Source organism: Balaenoptera physalus (assembly GCF_965194825.1).
Source record: "Balaenoptera physalus genome assembly, chromosome: 20".
Taxonomy (NCBI): domain Eukaryota; kingdom Metazoa; phylum Chordata; class Mammalia; order Artiodactyla; family Balaenopteridae; genus Balaenoptera; species Balaenoptera physalus.
The window spans coordinates 35,371,098-35,390,501 of record NC_138901.1 but is presented as its reverse complement, the minus strand read 5'-3'; the positions used below and the strand labels follow the sequence as shown (position 1 = coordinate 35,390,501).

At 36.2% G+C, this 19,404-nt stretch overlaps 1 long non-coding RNA gene across 1 annotated transcript in view; it reads left to right on the top strand.

Moving 5' to 3' along the window:
• Positions 1 to 9,203: 9,203 nt before the first annotated feature.
• Positions 9,204 to 19,404, top strand: part of LOC309650630 — a 56,036-nt gene continuing 45,835 nt past the window's right edge. Inside the window, exon 1 of the long non-coding RNA XR_014257656.1 lies at positions 9,204 to 10,636. This is a non-coding gene — a long non-coding RNA (uncharacterized lncRNA). The remainder of the gene's footprint in view (positions 10,637 to 19,404) is intronic.

The window sequence follows — 19,404 nt, the reverse complement described above, 5'->3', positions numbered from 1 at the left end:
CTTCTCTCCATCCTAACTACCGCTCCAACTTCCACTGCAACCTCAGACAGGAAAATAAGAACTTCTGAGACTGACAAACAATATTTGTATTTATGGCTAAAACAAAATAGTTTAAAGCATATTCCCTAGGGAAAACAAAAATAAATACAGAATGTCCAAACATTAATATTTGCCTTGAAGATATATCTAGAATAACTTATATTTCATTTCCAACTAGCATATTCAGAAGAGAGAGATCAAGTTTGGTAAACCACTTATAACCATGCCACATGAGAGAAAGTTGAATGAAAGGACATACTAATTCAGATGATGTAGTAGATACCAATTCAATGTCCTTCCAGCCACAATATGCTAGATATGGGACACTCATCCAAAAATTGTATAGTCTATGCTCAGAAACAGGAACAATAGTTTGGAATTTTACCTACCTTTTCTAAACAAACGGAGATTTTGACATTACTTAATTCTTGCTAAAATATTAGCAAAGAAAAAACTACTTAAAAATAAAATCATCTTAAATGATTAAATTGAGTGGGAGTGGATTCTGGTATAAAAAGTAAATATGACCCAATGTTGATAAGAGTTTAGGTGAATGGACACCTTCATTTATGGCTGGTGGAAGATGAAACTGAGAGATACTTTGGCCAGACACCCCCAAATCTTAAATGTCAGCATACTTTTGGACATTATTCTACGGATTTTATGCTGTATGTGTGTGGGGGAGCTGATATGCATGAAGATTTAGATATAGGGTTGTTGATCAAAGCACTTTTCATCAAAGGTTAGAATAATATAGGTGTTCAGAAATAGATAACCATGTAAATAGTGGTATAGCTATTGTCAGAATGCTAACTATTTGAGCTTGAGTAACTTAAATCCCTCTGAACCTATCTTGCATTTGTAAAATGAGTGAAATACTAGTAGTTGACACTTATATAGTGCTGATTGTATGCAGCCACTGTTCTAAGTATTTTACATATATTAGCTCATTTACTACTCACAAACTCTGAAGTGGGTACTTTTATTATCTGAAGTGCCTAGAGAATGAGTGACTTGCCTACAATTACACAGCTAGTAAATGGCATAACCAGGCATCTAACCCAAATTACTGGCTTTGCCTCTTCTCTGTGTTTCATAACTTTCCCTATGTACCTCACAGAACTGGAAGGAGTGTGTGAGATAGGAATATAGACTGCCAAATATTTGGAAAATGCTCAATAATACTTTCCATTAAAAAAATAGAACTAATATAAGCTAGTTGAACTTGGTCAAGTCTAAAGAGAGAGATCAGAGGCAATGCAACTGTAAAGGGGATTTGAGTAAATTGGAAAATTCTTCCAGGACATGTGTGAACCGGTAGGCAAATGGACCCAGCAAAGCACTCCTGGACAGATTTGGAATTGTCTTACAGTTGCTGTAAAGACTTGTAATATAGAACTTTTGAGGACTAGAAAGCAAGAACAGAAATTACTAGAGTACAAGAAGGAGGAAACAATTGTAAGAAATACCACAGGTAGTTAAAAAGTGCTGCATAGCTGCATAGCTGAGACAGAAGGGATTGAATTTGGAGCAACTACCATTGTCTATGAAAAGTGAAACAGCGGTCAGGAGGCTGCCCACTGGGCAGGGAAGACAGGACACTGATAATTCATTCAAGGCACAAGAAGTTCCAGGGCAGAATTGGGAAATCTGGTATCAAAGACTGGCTTCTCTGGATCTCAACACCACTACACTGGTTGGTAGTGTAGATATTCAGTAAGTGCCCATAAAAAGAGGGAAGAAACCAAGCCAATTACATGGCCAAGCCTTTTTTTTTTTTTTTTTGCCTTGCCGCGCAGCTTGTGGGATCTTAGTTCCCCAACCCGGGTCCACAGCAGTGGAAGCCCGCATTCTAACCACTGAACTGTCACGGAATTCCCTGCCAAGCCATTCTTGATTGAGGTTTTACTAATTTGAATTCTGAAATCTTAGTAATTAATACTTGACGAACACTAAATTGGTCAACTTCTTGTATCTAATAGGAACTTTTCAAATTACTTATGTGTTAATATTTCTTGGGTCCTGGATAGATCTTATTCAACTTAATTTTTATTTAAGTTGAAAAATTTTGGTGTGTACCCACACAAAAGCACTTATACATACACATAGATTTTTCTGTGGGATATTAAGCCCTGTAAGATATAAGCTTCTTTTTCACAAGCCTTAAATAACAGCATGTTTTTTCCTCTTTCAAACTATATGTTCTTTAGTAATATTCATCCAGTTCCACCATTAACCTAGCTTTATTCATGCCAAAATATACTACGAATTCTATTTTGTATACATATTTTTTATTTTTCTATATTTTAAATTTAATTACCTCTTGAATGTATGCTTGTTAATAAAGAAAATCAAAATACACAGAGGTTTTTCAGGTTTTATACCTGAAAATCCCTCTTCAGTGTGACCCATGTACTTAGTACTCAAAAGTAAGTTCTGACTCTTACACATATTCTCTGGGACAACAAATTTACATACTCATGTTTTAATATTTATATTTTAAAATATTTACTTAATAATATATTTTCTATTAAAAATAATATAGGCACTTTTTTCTCAATAGGAAATTTCAAGTCAACAAGGCTTAACTGTGTTATCTGATAGGTCATTAGCAACTTGCCAGTAACTCCCAAATATATTTGTTTGCTTCTAACTTCAATCACAAAAAATCAGTATTTTTATTTTTTAAACTTACTTTATGTCATTCTATTCTTTCAGGTGTCATGTTCTTTATATAAACATGTGGTAATATATCCTAGATGCTTTGAGTCAGATCTGGGCACCATGTGCTATGACTATTTACCTAAACAATTCACTTTTTGTGTTTCTTGAACTATATCAACAAGTCAACCTAGAAACATTTCAATAAAAGTACATATGGATGGCAGAGTTTCAGCATCCATTTTTTTCTCCAGGCCAAGTTCTATTCATAAATTTACATTAAATTTATCATTTTATTTCTGGCCTCACTTCTTCTACTAAGGAGGAAAAAAATGGTTTTTTGGGCATTCTTTCTTCCCTCATTTTTTTTCCATTATCACTCACTTTTGCCTCAGCCACACAGCACGATCACTACCACTGCTTTTTACTATTAACTTACCTCACTCCCCCCAAAGGTGTTTGCATTTAATAACTGTTAGTTTCCTGTTTCTCAAGTCCCTTGTAATTAGTTTTTTATGTGTATGTGCTAGCTTGCTTCAACAGGCCCTCTAGCCTAGGAGACTGTCATTCCTTTGGGATCTATGCTGGGTTGCAAAATAACCCTAAGTGCCCACCCAACCTTCAGTTGCCAGATGCCTTATCCTGATGGCATGGTTTGTGTTTTGTATGCCACTTCCAACATATGGTTGTTAGATGCCTGAGACTTTTTAATTTCATGTCAAGTGGATTGTTCAAATGTTCTCAGGGGTAGGGATATAGCTTTTATTGGGCTCTATATTGCTTCAAGCCTAATGTAGAATTTTCTACTCCAGAAAACTTTGCTATATTCTTGAGGCATAGAAAATAATGCAATTGTAATGTTTTCTACTGTTATATGAATCTATCAGTTCCTACATGCAATTCTGTCAGATATGCTATTAGGTGTATTCTATTTAAAATTGTAGAATCTTTCTAGTGAGTTTTTCATTACCAATTTGTAAAGACCATCATTAGCCTTATTAATAATTTTTTATTTTTTTTTATTTTTTTTACGTTTTGACTCCTTTCACCCATTTTTCCCAACCCCCACCCTCAATTCTGGCAACCATCAATCTGTCCTCTGTATATATGAGTTTGTTTTTGTTTGTTTGTCTGTTTGTACATTTTGTTTTGTTTTTTAATTCTACATATAAGAGAGATCATACAGTATTTGTGTTTCTCTGTCTGACTTATTTCATTTAGCATCGTGCCCTCGAGGTCCATCCATGTTGTTGCAAATGGCAAGATTTCCTTCTTTTTTTATGGCTAAAAAATATTCCAATATATTTAATATAAATTTCTTTATTCATTCATCCATTGATGGACACTTATGCTGTTTCTATATCTCTGCTATTGTAAATAGTGTTCTAATAAATGGCGGGTTGCATATCTCTTTTTGAATTAGTGTTTTCTTATTTTTTTCTTTTTAGATAAGTATCCAGAAGTGGAATTGTTGGATCATATGGTAGTTCTATCTTTAATTTTTTGAGGAACTTCCCTACTTTTTTCATAGTGGTTACACCAATTTTCATTCCCACCAACAGTATTCTCCACATCCTCTCCAACACTTGTTATTTCTTGCTTTTTGATAATAACCATAATGACAGGTGTGAAGTGATATTTCATTGTGATTTTGATTTGCATTTCCGTGTTGATTAATGTTGAGCATCTTTTCATGTACTTGTTCGGCATCTGTGTGTCTTCTTTGGAAAAATGTCTTTCAGATCTTCTGGCCAATTTTTAATTTGATTGTTTTTTTGCTGTTGGATTATTAAAAATTAAATTAAAAATTATTTAATTTCTTCAGATATTTTGGATATTAGTCCCTTATCAGATTATGATTTGCAAATATTTTTTCCCACTCAGTATGTTGCCTTTTCACCTTGTTGATGGTTTCCATTGCTGTGCAGAAGTTTTTAGTTTAATGTAGTTCTAGTTGTTTATTTTTGCTTTGTTGCTTTTGCTTTTGGTGTCCTATTTAAAAATCATCACCAAGACTTATGTCAAGGAGCTTACCACCTGTGTTTTCTTCTAGGAATTTTATGGTTTCAGGTCTTATGTTCAAGTCCTCAGTCTTTTTTGAGTTAATTTTTGTGTGTGGTGTAAGATAGTGGTCCAGTTTCATTGTTTTGCATATGACTGTCCAGTTATCCCAGCACCATTTACTGAAGAGACTGTCCTTTCCCCATTGTATATTTTGGCTTTTTTGTCTTAAATTAATTCACCATATATACATTAGTTTATTTCAGGGCTTTATATTCTCTTTTATTGATCTATGTGTCTGTTTTTATGCCAATACCATACAGTGTTAATTATTATAGCTTTGTAATATACTTTGAAATCAGGGCACATGATGCCTCCAGCTTTGTTATTCTTTCTCAAGAGTGCTTTGGCTATTTGGGGTCTTTTGTGGTTACATACAAATTTTAGGATTAATTGTTCTAGTTCTGTGAAAAACGCCTTTGGAATTTTGATAGGGATTGCATCGTATCTATAGATTGCTTTGGGTAGTATAGACTTTTTTTTTTTAATTTAATTTTATTTATTTTTTTATACAGCAGGTTCTTATTAGTCATCAATTTTATACACATCACTGTATACATGTCAATCCCAATCGCCCAATTCATCACACCACCACCCCCACCCGCCTGCCGCTTTCCCCCCTTGGTGCCCATAGGTTTGTTCTCTACCTCTGTCTCTAAATTTCTGCTCTGCAAACCAGTTCATCTGTACCATTTTTCTAGGTTCCACATACATGCTTAATATACGATATTTGTTTTTCTCTTTCTGACTTACTTCACTCTGTATGACAGTTTCTAGATTGATCCACGTCTCAACAAATGACCCAATTTCGTTCCTTTTTATGGCTGAGTAACATTCCATTGTATATATGTACAACATCTTCTTTATCCATTCACCTGTCAATAGGCATTTAGGTTGCTTCCATGACCTGGCTATTGTAAATACTACTGTAACGAACATTGGGGTGCATGTGTCTCTTTGAATTATGGTTTTCTCTGGGTATATGCTAAATCGTGGGGTTGCTGGATCATATGGTAATTCTATTTTTAGTTTTTTAAGGAATCTCCATAGTGGCTGTATCAATTTACATTCCCACCAACAGTGCAAGAGGGTACCCTTTTCTCCACACCCTCTCCAGCATTTGTAGTTTGTAGATTTTCTGATGATGCCCATTCTTACTGGTGTGAGGTGATACCTCATTGTAGTTTTGATTTGCATTTCCCTAATAATTAGTGATGTTGAGAAGCTTTTCATGTGCTTCTTGGCCATCTCTATGTCTTATTTGGAGAAATGTCTATTTAGGTCTTCTGCCAATTTTTGGAGTGGGTTGTTTGTTTTTTTAATGTTGACCTGCATGAGCTGTTTATATATTTTAGAGATTAATCCTTTGTCCATTGATTCGTTTGCAAATATTTTCTCCCATTCTAAGGATTGTCTTCTTGTCTTGTTTATGGTTTCCTTTTCTGTGCAAAAGCTTTGAAGTTTCATTAGATCCCATTTGTTTATTTTTGTTTTTATTTCCATTACTCTAGGAGATGGATCAAAAAAGATCTTGCTGCGATTTATGTCAAAGAGTGTTCTTCCTATGTTTTCCTCTAAGAGTTTTATAGTGTCCAGACTTACATTTAGGTCTCTAATCCATTTTGAGTTTATTTTTGTGTACGGCATTAGGGAGTGTTCTAATCTCATTCTTTTACATGTAGCTGTTCAGTTTTCCCAGCACCACTTATTGAAAAGACTGTCTTTTCTCCATTGTATATCCTTGGCTCCTTTGTCATAGATTAGTTGACCATAGGTGCGTGGGTTTATCTCTGGGCTTTCTATCCTGTTCCAATGATCTATGTTTCTGTTTCTGTGCCAGTACCATATTGTCTTGATTACTGTAGCTTTATAGTATAGTCTGAAGTCAGGGAGTCTGATTCTGCAAGCTCCATTTTTTTCCCTCAAGACTGCTTTGGCTATTCGGGGTCATTTGTGTCTCCATACAAATTTTAAGATTTTTTGTTCTAGTTCCGTAAAAAATGCCATTGGTAACTTGATAGGGATTGCATTGAATCTGTAGATTGCTTTGGGTAGTAGAGTCATTTTCACAATATTTATTCTTCCAATCCAAGAACATGGTATAACTCTCCATCTGTCTGTATCATCTTTAATTTCTTTCATCAGTGTCTTATAGTTTTCTGCATACAGGTCTTTTGTCTCCCTAGATAGGTTTATTCCTAGGTATTTTATTCTCTTTGTTTCAATGGTAAATGGGAGTGTTTCCTTAATTTCTCTTTGAGATTTTTCAACATTAGTGTATAGGAATGCAAGAGATTTCTGTGCATTAATTTTGTATCCTGTTACTTTACCAAATTCATTGATTACCTCTAGTAGTTTTCTGGTGGCATCTTTAGGATTCTCTATGTATAGTATCATGTCATCTGCAAACAGTGACAGTTTTACTTCTTCTTTTCCTATTTGTATTCCTTTTATTTCTTTTTCTTCTCTGATTGCCGTGGCTAGAACTTCCAAAACTATGTTGAATAATAGTGGCAAGAGTGGACAACCTTGTCTTATTCCTGTTCTTAGAGGAAATGCTTTGTTTTTCACCACTGAGAATGATGTTTGCTGTGGGTTTGTCATATATAGCCTGTATTATGTTGAGGTAGGTTCCCTCTATGCCCACTTTCTGGAGAGGTTTTATCATAAATCGGTGTTGAATTTTGTCAAAAGCTTTTTGTGCATCTGTTGAGATGATCATAGTTTTTATTCTTCAATTTGTTAATATGGTGTATCACATTGATTGATTTGCGTATATTGAAGAATCCTTGCATCCCTGAGATAAATCCCACTTGATCATGGTGTATGATCCTTTTAATGTGTTGTTGGATTCTGTTTGCTAGTATTGTGTTGAGGATTTTTGCATCTATATTCATCAGTGATATTGGTCTGTAATTTTCATTTTTTGTAGTATCTTTGTCTGGTTTTGGTGTCAGGGTGATGGTGGCCTCATAGAATGAGTTTGGGAGTGTTCCTTCCTCTGCAAGTTTTTGGAAGAGTTTGAGAAGGCTGGCTGTTAGCTCTTCTCTAAATGTTTGATAGAATTCACCTGTGAAGCCATCTGGTCCTGGACTTTTGTTTGTTGGAAGATTTTTAATCAGTGTTTCAATTTCATTACTTGTGATTGGTCTGTTCATATTTTCTATTTCTTCCTGGTTCAGTCTTGGAAGGTTATACCTTTCTAAGAAGTTGTCCATTTCTTCCAGGTTGTCCATTTTATTGGCATAGAGTTGTTTGTAGTAGTCTCTTAGGATGCTTTATATTTCTGTGGTGTCTGTTGTAACTTCTCATTTTTCATTTCTGATTTTATTGATTTGAGTCCTCTCCCTCTTTTTCTTGATGAGTCTGGCTAATGGTTTATCAATTTTGTTTATCTTCTCAAAGAACCAGCTTTTAGTTTTATTGAACTTTGCTACTGTTTTCTTTGCTTCTATTTCATTTATTTCTACTCTGATCTTTATGATTTCTTTCCTTCTGCTAACTTTGGGTTTTGTTTGTTCTTCTTTCTCTAGTTCCTTTAGGTGTAGGCTTAGATTGTTTATTTGAGATTTTTCTTGTTTCTTGAGGTAAGCTTTTATATCTGTAAACTTCCCTCTTAGAAATGTTTTGCTGCATCCCATAGGTTTTGGATCGTCGTGTTTTCATTGTCATTTTTTTCTAGGTATTTTTTGATTTCCTCTTTGATTTCTTCAGTGATCTCTTGGTTATTTAGTAAGGTATTGTTTAGCTTCCATGTGTTTGTATTTTAATGTTTTTTTCCCTGTAATTCAATTCTAATCTCATAGCATTGTGGTCAGAAAAGATGCTTGATATGATTTCAATTTTCTTAAGTTTACTGAGGCTTGATTTGTGACCCAAGGTGTGATCTATCCTGGAGAATGTTCTGTGAGCACTTGAGCAGAAAGTGTAATCTGCTCTCTGTGGATGGAATGTCCTATAAATATCAATTAAATCTATCTGGTCTATTGTGTCATTTAAAGCTTCTGTTTCCTTATTTTTTCATTTTGGATGATCTGCCCATTGGTGTAAATGAGGTGTTAAAGTCCCCCATTATTATTGTGTTACTGTCGATTTCCTCATTTATAGCTGTTAGCTGTTGCCTTATGTATTGTGGTCCTCCTATGTTGGGTGCATATATATTTATAATTGTTATATCTTCTTCTTGGATTGATCCCTTTATCATTTTGTAGTGTCCTTCCTTGTCTCTTGTAACATTCTTTATTTTAAAGTCTATCTTATCTGATATGAGTGTTGCTACTCCAGCTGTCTTTTGATTTCCATTTGCATGGAGTATCTTTTGCCATCCCCTCACTTTCAGTCTGTATGTGTCCCTAGGTCTGAAGTGGGTCTCTTGTAGACAGCATACATATGGGTCTTGTTTTTGTATCCATTCAGCAAACCTGTGTCTTTTGGTTGGAACATTTAATCCATTCATGTTTAAGGTAATTATTGATATGTATGTTCCTATGACCATTTTCTTAATTGTTTTGGGTTTGTTTTTGTAGGTCCTTTTCTTCTCCTGTATTTCCCACTTAGAGACGTTCCTTTAGGATTTGTTGCAGCGCTCGTGTGATGGTGCTGAATTCTCTTAGCTTTTGCTTGTCTGTAAAGCTTTTGATTTCTCCATCGAATCTGAATGAGATCCTTGCTGGATAGAGTAATCTTGGCTGTAGGTTCTTCCCTTTCATCACTTTAAATATATCATGCCACTCCCTTCTGGCTTGTAGAGTTTCTGATGAGAAATCAGCTGTTAACTTTATGGGAGTTCCCTTGTATGTTATTTGTCATTTTTCCCTTGCTGCTTTCAATAATTTTTCTTTGTCTTTAATTTTTGCCATTTTGATTACTATGTGTCTCAGCATGTTTCTCCTTGGGTCTATCCTGTATGGGACTCTCTGCACTTCCGGGACTTGGGTGGCTATTTCCTTTCCAATGTTAAGGAAGTTTTCGACTATAATCTCTTCAAATATTTTTCTCTGGTCCTTTTCTCTCTCTTCTCCTTCTGGGACCCCTATAATGTGAATGTTGTTGCATTTAATGTTGTCCAAGAGGTCTTTTAGGCTGTCTTTATTTCTTTTCATTCTTTTTTCTTTATTCTGTTCCACAGCAGTGAATTCCACCATTCTGTCTTCCAGGTCACTCATCCGTTCTTCAGCCTCAGTTAGTCTTCTATTGATTCCTTCTAGTGTAGTTTTCATTTCAGTTATTGTATTGTTCATCTCTGTTTGTTTGTTCTTTGATTCTTCTAGTCTTTGTTAAACATTTCTTGCATCTTCTCGATCTTTGCCTCCATTCTTTTTCCGAGGTCCTGGATCATCTTCACTATCATTATTCTGAATTCTTTTTTCTGGAAGGTTGCCTATCTCCACTTCATTTAGTTGTTTTTCTGGGGTTTTATCTTGTTCCTTTATCTGGTACATAGCCCTCTGCCTTTTCATCTTGTTTATCTTTCTGTGAATATTATTTTTGTTCCACAGGCTGCAGGATTGTAGTTCTTCTTGCTTCTGCTGTCTGCCCTCTGGTGGATGAGACTATCTAAGAGGCTTATGCAAGTTTCCTAATGGGAGGGACTGGTGGTGGGTAGAGCTGACAGCTGCTCTGGTGGGCGGAGCTCAGTAAAACTTTAATCCACTTGACTGCTGATGGGTGGGGCTGGGTTCCCTCCCTGTTGGTTGTTTGGCCTGAGGCAACCCAACACTGGAGCCTACCTGGGCTCTTTGGTGGGGCTAATGGCGGACGCTGGGAGGGCTCATGCCAAGGTGTACTTCCCAGAACTTCTGCTGCCAGTGTCCTCATCCCCACAGTGAGCCACAGCCAGCCCCTGCCTCTGCCAGAGACCCTCCAACACCAGCAGGTAGGTCTGGCTTAGTCTCCCCTGGGGTCACTGCTCCTTTCCTTGGGTCCCTATGCACACACTACTTTGTGTGTGCCTTCCAGGAGTGGAGTCTCTGTTTCCCCCAGTTCTATCGACGTCCTGCAATCAAATCCCAGTAGCCTTCAAAGTCTGATTCTCTAGGAATTCCTCCTCCTGTTGCCAGACCCCCAGGTTGGGAAGCCTGACCTGGGGCTCAGAACCTTCACTCCAGTGGGTGGACTTCTGGGGTATAAGTGTTCTCTAGTCTGTGAGTCACCCACCCAGGAGTTATGGGATTTGATTTTACTGTGATTGTGCTCCTCTTACCGTCTCATTGTGGTTTCTCCTTTGTCTTTGGATGTGGGCTATCATTTTCGTGAGTTCCAGTGTCTTCCTGTTGATGATTGTTCAGCAGCTAGCTTTGATTCTGGTGTTCTCTCAAGAGGGAGTGAGAGCACGTCCTTCTACTCTGCCATCTTGGTTCCAATCAGTATAGACATTTTAACAATATTAATATTTACAATCCATTAGCATGGAATGTCTTTCATTTATTTGTGTATTCTTCAATTTCTTTCATTAATGTCTTACAGTTTTCAATATACAGGTCTTCAGTGTGCAGTGTTTCAGCAGGCTCCTAGATATGTGTGTTAAATTAGATGCCTGCCCCTCAGGCAGGTGCTTTAATATAAGCAGGTGATCCTCCTTCACTTTAAGTCTGGGAATGATTGGCTGCTTCTGAGCTGGGCCACAGGCCAGGTGAGTATGAGTGCACAAGTGCTTTAAGAGCCGTTTCTTAGATCACTACAGTGTTGTGGTTCTCAGTACACAGGCCCTGTTGTTTTACAAAATTAGATGGTTTGGGGGCTCATCTCTCAGGTGCAGGTATTAAAAGCTGAGGTGCGAAATCTGGGATTTGAACATTCACTTCCCTGGGAAAAGCTCTCAGTTCTGAATTTTCCCCTGATCACTGTGCTGGGGTTACTGTGCTGAGGAGGTAGGGTGGGGTTTATGGCAATATTGTGTCCCAGCTTCTCCTACAAGCTTTGATGTGGTTTTCTTCTGTCTGATGTGCAGTCATCACTCATCCAGGCTTTAGATTTCTTTTAAGAGGAAATTATTCCATATGTAGCTGCTGACTCAGTGTGTCCATTGGAGGAGGTGAGTTCAGTATCTTCCTACATCACCATCTTGTAATGGAACAGATTATTCCATCCAAAAGCAACAGTACACACATATTTCTCACGTGCACATTGAAAATTTTCCAGGATAGATGATATATTAGGCCACAAAACAAGTCTTAATAAACCTAAATGGAGAAACAGACAGCAATACAATAATAATATGGGAAATTTAACACCCCACTTACATCAATGGATAGATCATCCAGACAGAAAATCAATAAGGAAACATTGACCTTAAATGACACATTAGACCAGAAGGACTTAACAGATAAATACATGCACTTTTTAGACAGTACAAAATGATTTATTATTAAAAGCAAACAATGGCATCAAGTTAAAGATGATAATTTGAATGCATGCCTTTATCTGCTATCTCCTGAAATTCCACCAAAATGGTAGGTTATAAAACATGTCAATGACAAGCTTGAAGAATTACACAGAAAACAATACCAACAAACTTCTGGAAACAGGACAGTAGGAGGACAAGTTGTAACTGAATTAGCCAACTTGAGAGAACTGAAATCTAAGATGGTATTATTATAAGCTCACTAACAAATTAATTTGCTTTGTAAAACTTCGTAACTGAAATCAGGCACCTCTAAAAAATAATGGTGAAGATAAGGAGCTTAAAAAGTTCTAATTGAGAGATTCTTTAAAGCTTACTTAATTGCCAGATTCTCTCCCTATTATTGGCTCTCACCCAGGCTGGCAAAGAACTGGAGGTTTATCCTCTGGAAAACTTCAAACAGAGATTCTAGGGACCACAGGAATCTGTGCGCAATTGATGGTAGGGATAATGTACTAAAATACAAGGACACTAAAAGCCAAAATTACATCTGTAGGAAGGGGAATGGAAGTCTCCCTTGAGGAATATCACCATCCTCAGAGAAAAGAAAAAAAATCACCTTATAGTGAAACCCAGAGTAAACAATTCCCAGTCATATCCTCAAACTTCCAAAGATCTTTTTATTGCCAAATTATTTAATATGAGCTGACAGCCAAAGATCATGTTGTCAGAAATTTGAAAAAAGTCTTTAACCTGAAAGACAGAAACCAATATAAACAAAACCAACAATGAAACTGGAGAAATCAGAGATTATGCAGGGAGTTTAAAAACTAGAATTTGAATGATTTTTGAAAATCATTAATATCTTCAGAAAGATAAAAGATAATTTTCCTTTCATGAAACAAGGAAAACATGCTATAAAAAGTGTCTTTCAGAGAACAAGTAAATTTAAAATATGATAGTAAAACTTAAAACATCAATAGAAATCTTGGATGATAAAGTTAAGGATCTCTTCCAGAAAGTAAGGTAAAAAGACAAACAGATGTAAAATGGGAAAGGAAATATAAAGCAAAGGAATAGTCTGAATCCACATCCATGTAAGAGAATTAAAAAAAGAGAAAACAATAAAAATGGAATGGAAGAAATTATAAATAAATAATTAAAAAATAAATTCTTGAATTTGAAGAATATGTCTCTTTATTAAAAGGGTTTTAAAATGACTGAACAAAGGATGAGAAAAGATCTTTCCAAGGCACATCATCTTGAAATTTCAAAAGATTAGGGACAAATAAAAAAAAAAAAGGGAAGCTTTCAGAAAGAAAAGCAAAACATAGTGAAGCAATAACAATGAGTGAGAAGAGGAATCAAAATTGAGTTGAAATTCTCAATAGCAAAGTCTCTGTTATACTGTCAGGAAATTATTTCCAATCTGGACATCCATAAACAACCAAATCATCAATCAAAACCTGAGAGTAGAACTTCTGCTCACAGTAATGAGAGAGTAGGTTATATCAGGCCAATCCTCCTACTAAAAACAAGCAAAAAAACTGGCTAAGATACTTTTTCAAAATCTGTGTGAAGGCATTGGAAAGCTATCAGCGTGGGGAGGACCTGAAAATTCAATATCCTGGTGGAAAAGGAAGTCCAAAGAGGGATGCCTGACATCTGACTCTGTTTTCTCCTGACCCATTTCCTACATCTAAAGCAGTGCCCTTAGAGGCTGGAGCACTGACTCTGCCATCCAAAGTGCCTAAAGTGAACTGTGTATTATTTAATTCACTGAACCATAAAATTAGATATGCACAGCCACAATCCATTACTAAATGCAAATGGTAAATGGGCTTGAACAGGTCTGGGTAAAAAATAAGAGGGTATGTTGAAGAGTGAAAGGGGTAGACAGGTGGATGTCTTCTACTTGCCCTTCCAGATCCTCTTTCCACCATTTTCAACTTTTTAAATCTGGAATGGTCTGGCTCTCAGTTGTGTTTCGCCAACAGAAGGCACCAGCAGCAGATCAGAGGAGGGATGAGGACTGAGGTTTGGTTCCTCTGGCTCTCTCCTTGTTGGCCTGCTGGTTGACAATGACTATTTCTCTTCTGTAGGGCACTCTGCCTGCCTGGAGGCCCTCTCCTGTAGCTACTAAGGAAACAGTTCAATCCCCAGCTTCCAAACTCCCTTCTCTTTGACCTTCAGACTTAGGATGGTAAAGGATCTCACTGTTTCTAGCAAAATGGTGCTTCTCTATTCTTACTAATTTCCCTTAATTCAGCTCATACCCTTGAAAATATTTCCTTTATTAAAATTTCTTCAATTACCTCATTTCACAGTGCCATCTGTTTCCTGTCAAGACCCTCTTGATATAATTTCTAATTTAAAATGCAAACTTTATCATAGTATTTAATTATCATATATATGAGTCTCTTTCTGGACTCCGTTCTCTTCATTGATGTGCTTAAATGTTCTTGCACCAACAACACACTGGTTTAATTAATCAAGAATTATAGTATAGTTTTATCTCTGATAGGGCAAGCAGTTCTTGCATGTTTTGGTTTCAGTATGCCCTTGCACTCTTAAAAACTGTCGAGGAGCCCAAAGAGCTTTTGTCTATTAGAGACAAAGTACCAAATTTTCCCATACTAGAATTAAAATGAAGATATTTAGAAGTATTTTATACGGCTTCCCTGGTGGCGCAGTGGTTGAGAATCTGCCTGCCAATGCAGGGCACACGGGTTCGAGCGCTGGTCTGGGAAGATTCCACATGCCGCGGAGCAACTAGGCCTGTGAGCCACAACTACTGCACCTGCGCATCTGGTGCCTGTGCTCCACAACAAGAGAGGCCGCGATAGTGAGAGGCCCGCGCACTGCGATGAAGAGTGGCCCCCACTTGCCGCAACTAGAGGAAGCCCTAGCACAGAAACGAAGACCCAACACAGCCAATAAATAAATAAATAAATAAAATTAAAAAGAAAAAAGAGGCGTCTCTTTAAAAAAAATAAAATAAATAACATTGCATTTAAAAAAAAAGTATTTTATAATCATATAATAATAATAATAAATCTATTACATGTTAACATAATATATTTCATGGAAAAATATTTATATTTTCCCCCCAAATTAATGAGAAGTATTTTATTGTTTGAAATTGCTTCAAATATTTTTAATATCTGGCTTAATAGAAAAGATTTGTATTAGCTCATCTGCATTTACACTGAATTTGTTGTAGCATGTTGTTTTCCTTGAACTATATGAAGCAAATTTCACCTCATACATATCGGTAGTTGGAAAAGGAAGGAATATTTTAATAGCCTTTTCAGACAACTGTGGATATTTTTCTTTGATCATATATACAAGTTTGACAAACTCGTTTCTTAGAGATTATTTTTAATGTGGAATATGAAACCACATCAATGAACTTCTTAAATTTAAAATTCATTGGTCTATCTCTTGCTTGAAATGGATCTTGGTCTCAAATATGATTTTGTAATATCATATATTGGTCATTTGGAAAATATTGATTTTTTTAAGATATGCAGATCTTCCAAATGTTGAGATAATTTATTAGACAATGTCAAAAAGAATCACATTAATCAATATCACTAAGGATGTCATCAGAAAAGTCTCAACCATTGGGAAGCTCTCAAGCTCATGGTGGCAGATACAAGTTCCTCAAAATTTTAATTTTCACTTGAAAACGCAAATTTTATCATTGACAACAAATAATGGCAACTGTTTTTCTTGATGTGACAGGCTCAATTTATTTATTTTTGAGAAAACATCTGCCAAATATTTCAAGTTTGAATAGTCAGAGTTTGTCTGTTTATCACTCTTTGAAGTAAAAATGGTGGCTAGTTCAGTCCACAATTCAAACAATTTCACAATCCTGTTTCCCAAGGGTATTATTGTGCTTCAATACACAATAGAGGTGCTTTAGTTGTACTTTCTATTTTTTCATACAGAATATTAAAAATGTATATTCTCAAAGGTCAAGATTTAATAACACTAGCAACATATACTTCTTCACCAAGGACATTCTAAGTAAAACTATCTCATTTTTTTCACTGTTTATGTGTGGCAGTGAAAACATAATTTCTTGTACAGTTTTGTCTCCTTGTCTTGATTCGTGCAAAGGTGTCAACAGTTTACCCACCACTGCTTCCACACCATCAGTATAAATAGCAACACAAAAAATAACAAATTACATCTTAGTATTGTTATGAAAAGAGTTTTGCATTTGTGGATCCTTAAAAAAGATCTTAGGAAACCCCAGGGTCTACGGACCATAATTTGAGAAAAACTTTAATGGGATAACTATTCTCTGCAATGCTAGAGGTAATATATAGCATAATGTTAGAATCTGGGTATCTTAAAGTGAGATTGTTTTGGAACCAAATTCTGACTTGACCGCTTATTTTGGACCTTCTGACCACTCCCACTCTATGAGTTACAATAATTCTGACTCCCTGGAATGCACGGAAGCCGATGCCCAGTAAATTTGAATTAATGAATAAAAAAGGGTAAAAAGATGATATGTCTATATAGTTAATTATAGAGCAAAAGGGTCCAGTTATCTCAAAGTGAAGAAAAGTATACTTCCTTATGTGAAGGTTTTTTTAGTCCTCCTCTCAACCTCAAGATATAATCATTTCCAGTATTTTCAAAGTATTTTGAATATGTTCCTATTTAAATAATTTTGTTTTGTTTTGTTTTGATTCATAATATTTCTCTCTCCCCCTTAAGTTTAGCTCCTTGAAACCAGGAAAGGTATTATAATTATTATTTGGTTTGTTTATTTGCTTTGTTTTGTTTTTTGTTTGTTTTATTTATTCTATTTCCAAACACAGCCCAAGCTCTGACAAAGGGTGAGCATTTAGTAAATGGTGATTAAAATAATGATTTAATGGCAAAATCAGAGTTGACCCTGAAATCTTTTTTTTTTTTTTGATTCATTTTACACACATTCTTTTTAGAATTAGGTTAGGAAGGGGATATGGTAGATTTCTTTGTTTCTTAAAGGCAAACTTAATTTGGTGATGGAATTATATACAGTGGCATCTGTTCCCCTGAGTGCAGAACACCAACAATACATACTCAGGTATCTGAAAGAAGGTTATTTTTTGTTGTTAGTTTCCTTTATCACATTTTTAGACTTTTGCCAAAAAGTAATTAGACAACAGAGGATAGAGCCATGGCATCTTCCTGGAGAAAGATGATCAACTATCCAGTGAGGAAATGTACTCATTTCTTCTGGTTCTTATTTTCCATAAGAATAAAAAAGTTTCTTTTTTCAAACAACATATAAGACGATTAAAGAGAAGAATCTGAAATTCTACTCTAAGATCAAAGAATAAGAAATGTTCTATGTACTATTCTGATTCATCCTTTAGGGTCAGTTGGGCCACAATAAGAACAATAACAGTGATCCAGAAAGAGAAAATGTAGATCTTTAAGGCCCACATGGAAGTGTTTCTACAGGAAGTTATGCTCAGTGGAGGTAGAGGTGGAGAGCCCCATTCTCATTACTATTGCAGTAAAAGAGCACAGGGTGACTATGCTGTAGGGCTTTTATTCTGCTTTCTCTTTTCTTTTCTTTTAGGAATAAAATATTTATAATCTTCAAGGGCAGGCTCATATCTAAATAAATAAGAAGACAAATAAATAACTGCCTTTTTCTTGTAGTACATGATGAGTCCAACTGGGAAATGCCTCTCTTCAGTCAGCTGCCCTGTTCTTTGGGAGGCCTGATGCTGCAGAATATAATACATACTACTGCTACTCTAGCTCTTATCATTTTTGTGATCTTTTCAGGTAATGTCAGTGTCTATTGATATTCATTCTTCCAATTTAGAAAAAGTAGTTTAAAAACTCTAGTGATTTAAAGGACATAGTTTTTCTTTTTCTTTTCTTTTCTATTTTTTTTTTTTTTTTTTGCATGGCCCATGTCACTGAATTTATAGGATTCAAATCGACATATAATAACTTCTCCAGTCTGTGTCCTCTACATGTTCTTGAAATCTCATTCAATCAGGAAACAGTTTCATATTTCAATCATACAAAACATTTTTTTTTCTTTTTTAAATGAGGGTAAGCTCTGAATTCTGGATGAAGGGTTAAAACATGAAGTGTAAACATGAGTTAAACTTTTCAAATGTCAGAAATGGAGGAACTTTAGAGATTGTTCAGTTCAATAACCAATTTGAAGATGAGAAAACTTTCTTTGAGAGGTGAACAATACCTATCATTATGGTCTATGTACTGGGAGCTAAAGATTGTGTTAAACACGGTGCATGTATTATCTCCTCTGATTCTAACACCTTTGCTACTGGAAGGTGGACCCCCTCCCAGGGCTGGAGAGCGGGCTCTTGTCTAACACTCAGAAATGAAATGTCTGAGACACATGTGCTAACAAGGCAAAAGACTTTATTGGGAAGGGGCACGCAGGCAGAGAGCAGCAGTGTAAGGGAACCCAGGAGAACTGCTCTGCCATGTGGCTCACAGTCTCAGGTTTTATGGTGATGGGGTTAGTTTCTGGGTTGTCTCTGGCCAATCATCTTGCCTGTGCCCGTATTTGGTCTGACCTAGGATCCTTTTTGGTGGAGCATGCATCTCTCAGCCAAGATGGATTCTAGCATGAGCTAGAATCTGGGAGGTTGGCGGAACATATTATGGGCTTGCATCTCCTGCCTCCTTTAGACCCCTCCCAAATTCTCCCAGTTACTTTTCGGCAGCAGCACCATGTTCCTTATGGGGACCTTCTATTGTGAGACAACTCATGCAAGTGGTTATTGCTATGCCTGGCCAAAGTGGGTGGTTTCAGTCGATGGTTCCCTAATACCTTTACAGACAAGTAAACCATCTCCAGCCTATAGAATTGGAATCTAAGGCTCAAAGAGGCTAAATAATTCACCTATGTGTCATATCTAGTAAGAAGGAGTCAGGGTGAGGATTTGAATCCAAGTTTTTCTGCTTGACATTCTAACTCAAGTCAGAGCTCCAAGGGCTTGTGCTGAGAAACTTCAGAAGGAGAAGGTCATAGCTCAGTGGAGACAGTGCCTTTAAGGTTATCACTTAGTTTCTCGGAATTGGTAGATTTACGATGTCAGCTAGTGAGGTGATAATTGAATTTTTAGCTCAACTCAGAATGACTTTGAGAATGTGATTTATTTTTCAGTACCTACGGGAATTTTAAGGTTGTATATTGAGCAGCAGCCCTAGCAGTTCTCTCTAACATGGTATAAACTGTATGGGTTGGGGGAATGTTGCTAAGGCATCTTCCATCCTAACAGTAATATCAGTGACATGTA